Genomic DNA, 11,470 nt, shown 5'->3' on the forward strand with positions numbered 1-11,470 from the left:
ACAATCCAACGCTGTATGATCACTATTTTTATGATCTCTTGGAAGATATCATGGAGGTGTTCATGGATGATTTTTTAGTATTTAGAGACTCTTTTGACATTTGTTTAAGAAATTTGGAGAGAGTGTTGGTGAGGTGTGACAAAGAAATCCTTGTCCTTAATTGGGAGAAATGTCACTTTATTGTCCAAGAAAGCATTGTTCTCGGGTATAAGATTTCTCAATTGGGAATGGAAGTAGATAAGACAAAGATTGAAGTTATAGACAAGCTTCCCCCACTAATAAACATGAAAGGAATTCATAGTTTCTTGGGGCATGTAGTATTTTACAGGAAGTTCATCAAAGATTTTTTGAAAATCACTCAACCATTGACGAAACTCCTTGAAAAAGATGCGCTCCTTGATTTCGGAGATGATTACTTGGTTGCTTTCAATTTGTTAAAAGAAAAATTAGTGCAAGCACCAATTTTAATCACATTGGACTGGAACGAACCATTCGAGCTCATGTGTGATGCAAGTGACTATGCTATTGGAGCAGTTTTATGGCAAAGGAAGGGTAAAAAGTTCCAACCAATCTATTATGCTAGCAAGACTCTCACGAGTGCTCAAGAGAACTACACTACTACAGAAAAAGAGTTATTAGCAGTGATGCTTGCCTTTGACAAGTTCAGACCATAGCTCATCTTATCCAGGATAACTGTATTTGCCGATCACTTGGCACTAAGTTATCTCATGAACAAGGATGATGTGAAACCGAGGTTGATTCGTTAGATCCTACTGTTGCAAGAGTTTGACATGGAAGTAAAAGATAAGAGAGGGACCGAAAAATATAGTTGCAGACCATCTATCTCGATTGGAGGATTGTGAAGGTCAAGCGTAATCAAGCAAAGAAATTAATAATTTTTTTCCTGAGGAGCACTTGTATGCAGTCCAGAGTCTAGAATCAGAGGGTACTCCATGGTTCGCAGATTTCACAAATTTTTTGTCAGGGAAGGTACTTAAGCAGGGCCTCGCATTGCAATAAAAGAAGAAGTTTTTTAGTGATTTGAAGAATTCTTTTGGGACGATCCGTACTTGTTTCGCATTTAAGCAGATCATGTGTCCTGAAGGTATGTATCATGGGAAGAAGGTTGGGACATCCTTGCACATTGGCACTCCGGACCTGTGGGGGGCATTATGCCTCAAGCTGAATTATTGAAAAGGCCTTGGCTGCCGGGTTCTATTGGCCAACTTTATTTCGATGATAAGTGCTTGTGTATTAGTAATACAAAGTATTCTTTTTCTTGCGTTGAGCATTACTTTTATTAGGTTTAGCACTAATACATGTGTATTTATGTTACTTTGGTGCATGTAGGTTTGTGGAGCCAAATATGTAAGAAAAAAGCCAATGTAGATCATGAATGCATTATTTGATGAAATCTTGGAAGGAACATATGTGAAAACACAAGTTGGGCTCAAATATACGAGAATGTGTGCCAACCTCCATATATTCATGCAATTACAATAAGTTGGAGGGGCATGAAGGTAGTCACATTTGCGTATCCTGACTTGTGCAATGATATCAAGATCTTCACCAATAAGGCTTTTTATTGAAGAAGCGACGTGATCTACGGCATAAACATGTGCCCATTTATATTGCCTCGATGAAAAGTGTTAATCGGGACTGTTTTTGGCTGGGGACTATAGCGGGGTAACTGTAGCAATTACTATAGCAGTTACTGTTCACATTGGTAACTGTAGCAATTACTATAGCCGGTGTGAAATTCCCACAGGGGCGTGTGGAACATCTACAGGGCCATGTGGATGGCCGATTCCAGCCTATTTAAAGCTGTGATTCAGCCCGATTTGAAGATCCTTCTTTCCATCTTTTCTCGAACTCTTGAGAGGCTTGCGGCTAGGGTTTAGAGAGGTATTGGCAAGGCTTTTGGAGTTGTTCTACGGCTTCGACATCATGTTTCTCTTGGAAGATAGCTATTGGAGGAGTTTTCATTGGCATCGATCCGGCGAGGTGTACCCTAGGCTCGATGAATGGACCTTTGGAGAGGACGAGGCTACTCCACAAGACCATCGACATGACTACCGAGGGGGTTTTTCTATGGATTACTTGTTTTTATTATCAATTTAACTATTGATTGTATCTTGCTCCATGGAGAGCTAAGACCCTAGTGGGTACTTGGATTTGTGAGCCTTAGGATGTATTTGTTTCATTAATATTTTATTATGCTTTCCTTAATTGATGTTTTAATTGAGTTCCAATCTTGAATGCTTGTTGAATGGTTTCTCCCTTAGAGTGACACTAGGGTTGAGAGTTCACATTGGTAATCTTTGTGAGTGAGTGACACACCACGAGGGTTAGACAAAGCTAGATTGGAGAGGGTCGAGAGGATGAGTCGAGAGGTAGTGGAGTATCTCCTTTCCTCTCCGGTGTGATTTATCCTACCTCTATTTCCTAGAGTTCTTTGTGGTCACAATAGAGTGAAGTACTAAGAGAGGAACTCCGCTGGGGCTTAGTTGCGCGAGCAACAGAGTGAAACGTTAAAGTAATCTTTAGTATCTAGGGCTTAATTGTGACTAGAGGTCTTTCACCTTGACCTAAGGGTTAGGTCTAAATATAGGAATAGTGTTTATCACTTGTAATCCCTAGAGCTTCTTGCAACTTTGCATAGTGTGAGGTGTTGAGACTGAACGATTTCTCCGCCGGGGCATAGTATAGATTTAGTCACGGCTGACCTTAGGTTTGGGACCGTGTATCTTAGGATGTCCACGACTCATTGAGCATTAGTTAGGAAGCATAATAGTTGGTTTTGCACTTGAAGTGATAATCCTAAGCAGAACAATATCCGAGTGCCCCACTTCTTATCGATTGCCTTTCCTTTCACTTATTTGTGCCTCTCTTTCTTATTTCTTTTATTTTGTTTATATTGCATCTTATCAACACAATCATTGTAGCATCTTCGATTGGTTAAGTAGCAATCTTGGTGTTTTTATTCCCTACTCCCTTTGGATACGATACCCACTCACCTGGGATTTATTACTTCGACAAACCGGTGCACTTGCGGGTCACACGCAAAGGGTGTATCATTCCAGATGCATATCAGTTTGTTCTTCGATGCGACAATTGTCAAAGGGCTGGAGATCTATCCCAACGTGATGAAATGCCTCAGAATCTGATGCAATTTGGTGAGGTGTTCGATGTATGGGGTATTGAATTCATGGGGCCATTCCAAAAGTCTAATGGTAATCAATATATTCTGTTGGTGGTTGACTATGTTTCTAAATAGCTGAAGGTTCAAGTTCTACCTACTAATGATGCTAGAACCGTTATTAAATTCTTAAAGAGGTTGTTCACTCGATTTGGGGCCCCACGAATTATCATTAGTGATCGAGGAACTCATTTCTGTAACACTCAAATTGAGAAGGTGTTGAAGCTTTATGGAGTGCATCATCCCCCTACCACCCGCAGACAAGTGGTCAAGTGGAAGTCACGAATATAGAGCTTAAGAGAATCTTGACAAAGTCGGTGGAACAAGGGAAGCAAGATTGGTTGGAACGCTTGGATGACACACTTTAGGCTCACAGAATGACGTATAAAAGCCCAATAGGGACCACCCCCTATAATATGGTGTATGGTAAGTTGTGTCATTTACCCGTGGAGCTCGAGTATAAAACCTATTGGGCCATCAATGCCATGAATTTTGACTTGAGCAAAGCAAGGGAACAATGAATGCTTCATCTCAATGAGTTGGACGATTGGAGGATGTAGACGTATGAGAATGCAAGGATTTATAAGGAGAGAATTCGGAAGTGGCATGACAAGCATATCAAAAATCCAAAAGAGTTAAAAGTCAACGATCAAGTATTATTGTTCAATTCTCGCCTACGGCTATTTCTTGGGAAGCTAAAGTCAAGATGGTTTGGGCCATACACTGTAACTAAAGTATCAACCCATGGTGCTACTGAAATTACTCATCCTGAGAAAGGTACATTCAAGGTAAACGGACACCGGCTTAAACCATATTTTGGTAGAGAGGTTAGTAACAATGATCAAGAAGTATTCTTTCTTTATGAGCCCCCGTGAGGTAAGGTCAGGTATGTCATGCTTATTGACGTTAAACAAGCGTCTCTCGGGAGGCAACCCAAGTCTTTACTATTTTTTCTAAGTTTTAGTTTAGTACTTGCATGAGTAAGAGCTTTAGTGTTGATGTCTTGATCTTTTACATGCTATTGTTGTGTTTTTCTCATGGATCATTGGTGTTTTCATGTGCTTAATTGTGATTAGCAAAGTTTCTTAGTCATATGATCGTGTTTTGCATGATTCTCTGGTCAGATTTTCCAATGTCTAAGCACTCTCTGAGTATCTATGAGTGTGTAGAAATTTTCTGCAGAGTCTATAAATTTTTCTAAGTTATACAAAGAAGACACATGGTCGTGTGTAATTTTCACACTGGCGTGTGTCTCCGTTCAGAGCTCATCCCGAGAGGACACGGGGTGTGTGTCTGCCCCTGTGAACAACCTTGTGACGGTCACATGCCCATGGGTAATTTCCACATGGGTGTGTGTTTCTTTACAGAGTTCAGAGCTCTACCCCAAGAAGACACAGTGGCGTGTGTCTGCCATTGTGGATGACCCTATGAAATACACACGGGCATGGGTAATTTCCACATGCCCGTGTGAATCCCTGCAAAGAGTTCTCCTCTATCCTAAGAAGACATAAGTCATGTGAGTGCCCTTGTGAGTACCTCTATGAATATCCACACGCCCGTGTGGAATTTTCATAGGGGCATGTCGAACAGTTAGCCAAATTTCTCGGGTTGACAGCGAAGCCACAGGGGCATGTGCGTGGCTCTGTGGGTCGGACACACAGGCATGGGGAATTTATACACACCCACGTGGATGCATTCATAGGTAAGTTATGCTATCCAGAGAGCACACAGGGGCGTGTGAATGCCCCTGTGAAACTCCCTTATGGAGTCACACGGGCGTGGGTAATTTCCACATGCCCGTGTGGATGCACAGAACGTCAAGAGGCATGGCTTTTCTATAAAACGCTCGCTCCCCTTCATTCCTTAACACCCAAAACACTCAAACGGTGCCTCTCTTCACTCTCCCGACTCCTCACTGTATATATATAAGGATCTAGGGTTGCTTTTTGGCCATATTCAATGATTTTCATCTTCACTTTGTCGATAAGCCCTCTTTCACGATTTAATTCACCCTACTTGATTTAGTTCGATTAAACTGGTTATTGTTGCTTCGTTTGCATGTTAAAATAGTTGGTGCGTGTTTTAGAAAGAATTTTGAGCTAATTTCTTGATTTATTTGTGGACTTTTGCATAGCGGCCATGCGGTTTTCACACCCCGTGGATCCACACGAGCATGTGGAATTTCCACATGACCTTGTGGATTTCTGCAGTATTGTTTCTTTGAGTGAAGTTGATCTATTTCTTTTTTAATTCTTGCAGATATAGCACCCAGGACTAAGAAACTAGCCGGCAAGCGTCCTAGAGAGCATTCCCCCAAGCCATAGAATATGGAGTTCGCCATTCTGGAGCACCAAGCTTGATCTGAGCGATTATCAAAGTTCAAGTTCGGTTAGACACAATTCTCGGACTTAAGCCCGCTCAGGGATGTTTAGCTAGTAGATGATATCGCAGACGAGGTTAAGGAGTTCCTCACCATCGGCGGTTGGTGCAGATTGTTGACCATTTGTGATCTCGCCATTCGGATGCTTACATTGGAGGTGTTAGCATCATTCGAGTTTGACCGTCCATACTCCAGCTTTGATAGCATCGATGCCATCCTATTTAGAGCCTTCGAACAGTATCACAGTATGAGTATCACACAGTTTTTAGCCCGTTTAGGTCTGTATGATGAGGCATTTGTTAGTACAGAGGAGTATGAGCAGCTACTGACAGATTATCCCGGCAGCCTGACACCGCAGCGTGCATAAAGAGTGCTATGCGGATAGAGTCAGTACGAAATAGGGGTGTCAAAGGCCACCTGTCTCTCTCGGCCGAGCTATTGATACATTTATGCAGTTCTATGCAGATCAGTAAACGGCCGTGGAGACAGTACCGGTGTACTCAGCCGATAGGAGTTGTTATATCTATATTCTATGGTATAGAGCACACCGATCGACCTAGGACACATCCTAACAGAGTACTTACGGCATCAGGGACAGTATTCCAAGATCAGTATCCTATTTTCCTGTCCTTACATCACTAAACTCATCATCAGGATGGGTTTGTTAGACGCGATCAGAGGGGCTGAGAAGACGATCATATCTACTCCCCTCGGCTTGGAGACTATAAGGCTTATGGGCATGATACTAAAATATAGAGACAGGGTCTATGTGATGAATATGCCCCCACTAGAGCCAACTGAGGTTAAGGAAGAGGTAGCTGAGGGTTCATAACCTGCACTCGAGTCTCAGCCTGAGCAGATGGAGATAGAGGCACTTTCCACAGCACAGGAGCCATCTCCAGTGCGTATATTTTCTCCCACTCGAGCCCATGATTGATTGGAGAGGCTCGAGAGTGCTGTGGGAGTATTACAGGCAGATCTGGCAAAGGTTCACGCCACACAGGCTGCGAACCACACAGAGGTGATGGAACATCTCGATATTTTATAGCAGTTACTGGAGCATCACCGACACCACCATCACCAATTATAGTAGCACTGAGTGATCCACCAGCATTTGTATCCTCACCAGCAGCAGTAGCAGCAGAGCAGATAGCAGACGACACTAACGCTTGATGCGTCTTTACTTTTCTTTGTTCTTATTTTGGGACTTGTATTACTCAGAAAAGGTCTTCCTTCTGAGTTTATCTTTTATTTTTAGTTTCGAGTTGTATTTGATTGTTTTATCTTTATATACTCGAGTTATTTTATTTTTGTTAAGCTTCACTGAACCCCCTTGTGTATACGTGCACATGGTCTTATGAGTATGGAATTTGAGGACTAGTCATGGACACGATCAATGTAATATTCACATGGCCGTGTGTGCTCCACAACCCATTGGAACTCAACTCTCAATAAATATAGCTCCATCAAACATACAATTAGGAGTTCAGGGGAGCATTGTTTCAATTGTCCACTTCCACATATGTTTTTGATTGCTTTATCATTTATTGAGCTTGCATATGTACATTGAGGGCAATGTACATCTTAAGTGTGGGGGGGAGTTCACATTACACATGTTCTATACTTATGCTTTTATTGTACATGCTCATGTAGCCAATGGTGGTTCATCTTAGTTGCAATGGTTGTATTCTTAAGTTCAGGAGAATTTTTAACATTAAATGTTCTCATGCTCTAGTTTTACTTGAATTTTTAGGAATTTTTTCACAATTGACACTTTGTCACACTACTCATTCATTAAACCTTGTGGAAACTCAAGTTCGACGTTTAAGGAACTAGTTTTAGTTTGTTCTTGCTTTAATTTCTTTAAAAAATTGGTAGAATGAAAAGAAAAAGAAAAAAAAATTATGTTGTTTTTGTTTGTGTATTAGGGTTGAAAAGAGCTACAACCTATGAAGTATGAAGCTACTCTTATAAGTCGAATACTGGTTATGCTCTAATGAGAGAAAAAGCTATCTCATGGGATGAGTGAAAGCTACAACCCCCGTAGAAAGAGCTACCACCTCAAAAGTGTGAAAGCCACCTTAGCGGCCGCTTCGGAAAGGGCTACCTTAGAGGATGTGTGAAGCTACTACCTTCTCCATTCTTTTTGTACATAAATAAGTCCCTTCCACTTGGAACTTTGAGGAGTAAACGTTGGGTTGACTTGAGTGAGTTTCACACATTTACACAATTTTGGGTTTGTTGTCCTTTTTTTATATTCAAGTTTTTAGCTAGAGCATTGATTTTTCTTATTCGGTGTTGAAATTTTCCCTTACTTATAGAATGCTTCCCATGCTTTTGGTGAACCTAAGGCCAAGCACTTTCATTTTTCCTTCTTGTGTGTTTTAATGTTTTATTTTGCTTGAGGACAAGCAAAAGCTTAAGTGTGTGGGAGTTTGATAAGTCCTTGTATAATAGTAATACGAATTATTCTGTTCTTACATTGAGCATTACTTTTCCCATATTTTATCTCTTATACATGCGTATTTGTGTTCTTTTCCGCATGTAGGGTTGTGGAGATGATTATGAAAGAAAGAAACCAAAAATAGATCGTGGATGCACTTTGTTGATGAAATCTTAGAGAGAACAAACGTGAAGACACAAGTTGTGCTCAAAGACAAGTGATTATGTGCCACCCTCTGCTGTGCTTTAGTAAATACATGGTTTAGAGGGGCACAAAGGCAGTCCCATTCGCATGTTTTGACTTGTTCAAAGCTAGCAAGATCTCCATCAATATGATTTTCATTGAAGACCCAACGCGATCTACCTCATGGATGTGTGCCCATTCATGTGGCCTCGATGAAGAGTATGGATTTTGGAACATTTTGGAAAAGTACTGCAGTAGTTACTGTAGTAAAGTATTGTAGCAGTTACTCTTCACAGCTCGTAGAAAACTGAAGTTCCAGAAATCCACACGGGCATGTGGAAATTCCACACGCCCGTGTGGATGCCCGATTTTAGCCTATTTAAAGCCACAACTTATGACGTTTTGGGGATCTTTTTTCAATCCTTTTCCTATTTTTCCCCATCTTTGGAGGCGATCACCGCTAGGATTTGGAGAGGCTTTGTTAAGGCTTTTGGAATGGTCCTACGGCCTTCAACACCGCGTTCCTTCGGAAGAAAGTTATTAGGGGAGCTTTCGTCGGCATTGATTTGGCGAGGTGTGCCCTTGGCTTGATGAGGGAACCCTTGGAGAAGACGAGGCCACTCCGCAAGACCATCAACACGGAAAACGAAGGGGTTTGACTTATGGATTGCATGTATTTACACTCAATTTCATTATTGATTGTATCTTGCACCGTGGAAAGCTAAACCCCTACTTGGTGCTTGGACTTCTAAACCCTAGGATGCTTTTATTTCATTAATCTTTCATTATGTTTCTTTAATTGAGTTATAATCTTGAATGGTTGTTGAATTGATTTTCCCTTAGAGTGACACTAGGGTTTAGAATCAACATTGGTAATCCTTGTGAGTGAGTGACACACCATGAGGGTTAGACTAAGCAAGATTGGAGAGGGTCAAGATGGTGAGTCGAGAGGTAGCAGAATGTCCCATTTCCCCTCCAGTGTGATTTATTCTACCTCCGTTTTCCAAGAGTTCTTTGTGGACACAATAGAGTGAAGTGCTAAGAGAGGAACTCTGCTGGGGCTTAGTTGCGCGAGCGATAGAGTGAAGCGTTGAAGTAATCCTTAGTGCTGGGGCTTAATTGTAACTAAGGGTCTTTCGCCTTGACCAAAGGGTTAGATCTATATTAGGGAATATTGTTTATCACTTAGAGTCCCTAGAGCTTGAAGCAACCTTATAGAGTGTGAGGTATTCAGACTGAGTGATTTCTCTGCAGGGACATAGTATAGGGTTAGTCACAGTTGACGTTAGGTTTGGGACCGTATATTTTAGGATTTTCATGACTCATTAAGCATCAGTTAAGAGACATAATGGTTGGTTTTGCACTTGAGATAATAGTCCTAGGGTGAGCAATGTCTGGGTACCCCACTTTCTGTCGATTGCCTCTCCTATCATTTCTTGCGTCTCTCTCTTGTTTTCTTTATTGTTATTTGCTTTGATATTGTTCACACCACTATTGATTTATCTTCACCATAGTTAAATAACAATTCTTGTGTTTCTAATCACTATTCTCTGTAGATACCACTATCCACTCACCCGGGTATTTTTATTACTTAGATAACCGGTGCACTTGTAGGGTGTTGTCAGCATGACGTTAATGCTAGCCCCTGAATCCGCCAATGCCTTTTCTTTACCCAAATTATAAATGTTGCATGGATTTAAAGCTTCCGGGATCCTTCTTCTTGTTTAGTATATTCTTTTGCAGCACCGCCAAACATGAAGAATCTAAGATCACAGATGCACTCTCCTCCAACTTCCTCTTGTTGGTCAAGAGGTCCTTGAGAAACTTTGCATAGGGAGGCATTTGAGACAACACCTTCACAAATGGGATGCTAATGTACAACTGTTTTAATAGACCCAAAAACTTCTTGTATTGGTCATCATTTTGGTCGTTCTTCAACCTTGAAGGGTAAGGGATTATTGGCTTGTAAGGTGGGAGTGCCACCTCCTTCTCTTTTGCAATTTCCTCAATCTCCATGACCTCGGGTGACTCAACATTGGTCTTCTAACTCGAGAGCCTGTCGTCAACTTCACGACCACTTCTTAAAGTGATCACCCTCACATGTTTTCTTGTGTTTGTCTCCCTGTTGCTAGGAAAACTCCCTTGAGGTATTTTTGAAAGTGACTTCGCAATTTGGCCCACTTGATTTTCCAAGTTGTGCGATGAAGCAGTGTGGTTGTGAAGTGTGGCTTCAACTGATTGAAATCTTATATCCGATGATGAAATGAACTTAGTCGAAGCCTTCTCTAAATCGGTCATCCAGTTTTCCAATCCTGAAACTCTATTCTCCATATTCGGGGCTTGTTTTTGCTGTTCGAAACCTGGTGGTGCCATAGTCTTTTGTTGCCCTTGATTATTCCAAGAAAGGTTTGGGTGATTCCTTTACCCCGGATTGTAGGTGTTGCTATATGGGTTTCCTTGCCCTCTCATTACATTGCAAACAAAATCCACCTGTACCACCAATAGAAATTGAGTAATCAGATGACGCATGTCCTCCCCCACACCCGGTGCAACTCATCACAGCCACCACTCTAGGAGAAGTTCGAGTGTCTAACTTCTTACTCAATGACTCGACTTGGACCCCCAATGATGTGACTGCATCAATCTCATGAAATCCGTCTACCTTCTTTCTGTCCCATGTGTTCCACTGATAACTGTTCATAGCCATTTCTTTGATGAAATGTCGGGCTTCTTCATGGTCTTGCTTCCTAAGGTACATCCTACTGCAGCATCAAGTAACTACTTCGTGCTTGGGTTCAACCCACTATAGAAAGTCTAAATGATCATCCACTCGGGGAACCCATTTTGAGGATATTTCCGCAGGAGCTCCTTGAACCTATCCCATGTCTGAAAAAGAGAATCCAATTCAATTTGCACAAAAGAAGATATTTAATTTCTAAGCTTCACAGATTTCTGGGAGGGAAATATCAGGAAAGAAAAGCTTCTACCATCTCCTCCCATGTAGTGATCGATGCTCTACGTAATGAATGTAGCCATTGCTTCACTCTCCCTTTCAAGGAAAATGGGAAAGCCCTCAACTTGATGATGTCATCTGTAACACCATTAATCTTGAGCATGTCGCACACTTCCAAGAAGTTCTCAATGTGATAGTTTGGATCCTCATCGGCCAAACCATTAAACTGTGCTAACTGCTGTAATATCTGGATGAAGTCTAGCTTAAGCTCAAAATTATGAGCCGTAATCGATGGCCGCACAATACTAGACT

At 41.5% G+C, this 11,470-nt stretch overlaps 1 non-coding gene across 1 annotated transcript; it reads left to right on the forward strand.

The window, feature by feature from the left end:
• Positions 1-11,041: 11,041 nt before the first annotated feature.
• On the forward strand, positions 11,042-11,148 carry LOC120272825. The gene has a single exon (XR_005540360.1). It is a non-coding gene; the product is annotated as a small nucleolar RNA R71 (small nucleolar RNA).
• Positions 11,149-11,470: the final 322 nt, after the last annotated feature.

This window comes from Dioscorea cayenensis, chromosome 11 (genome assembly GCF_009730915.1).
Source record: "Dioscorea cayenensis subsp. rotundata cultivar TDr96_F1 chromosome 11, TDr96_F1_v2_PseudoChromosome.rev07_lg8_w22 25.fasta, whole genome shotgun sequence".
Classification (NCBI taxonomy): Eukaryota; Viridiplantae; Streptophyta; class Magnoliopsida; order Dioscoreales; family Dioscoreaceae; genus Dioscorea; species Dioscorea cayenensis.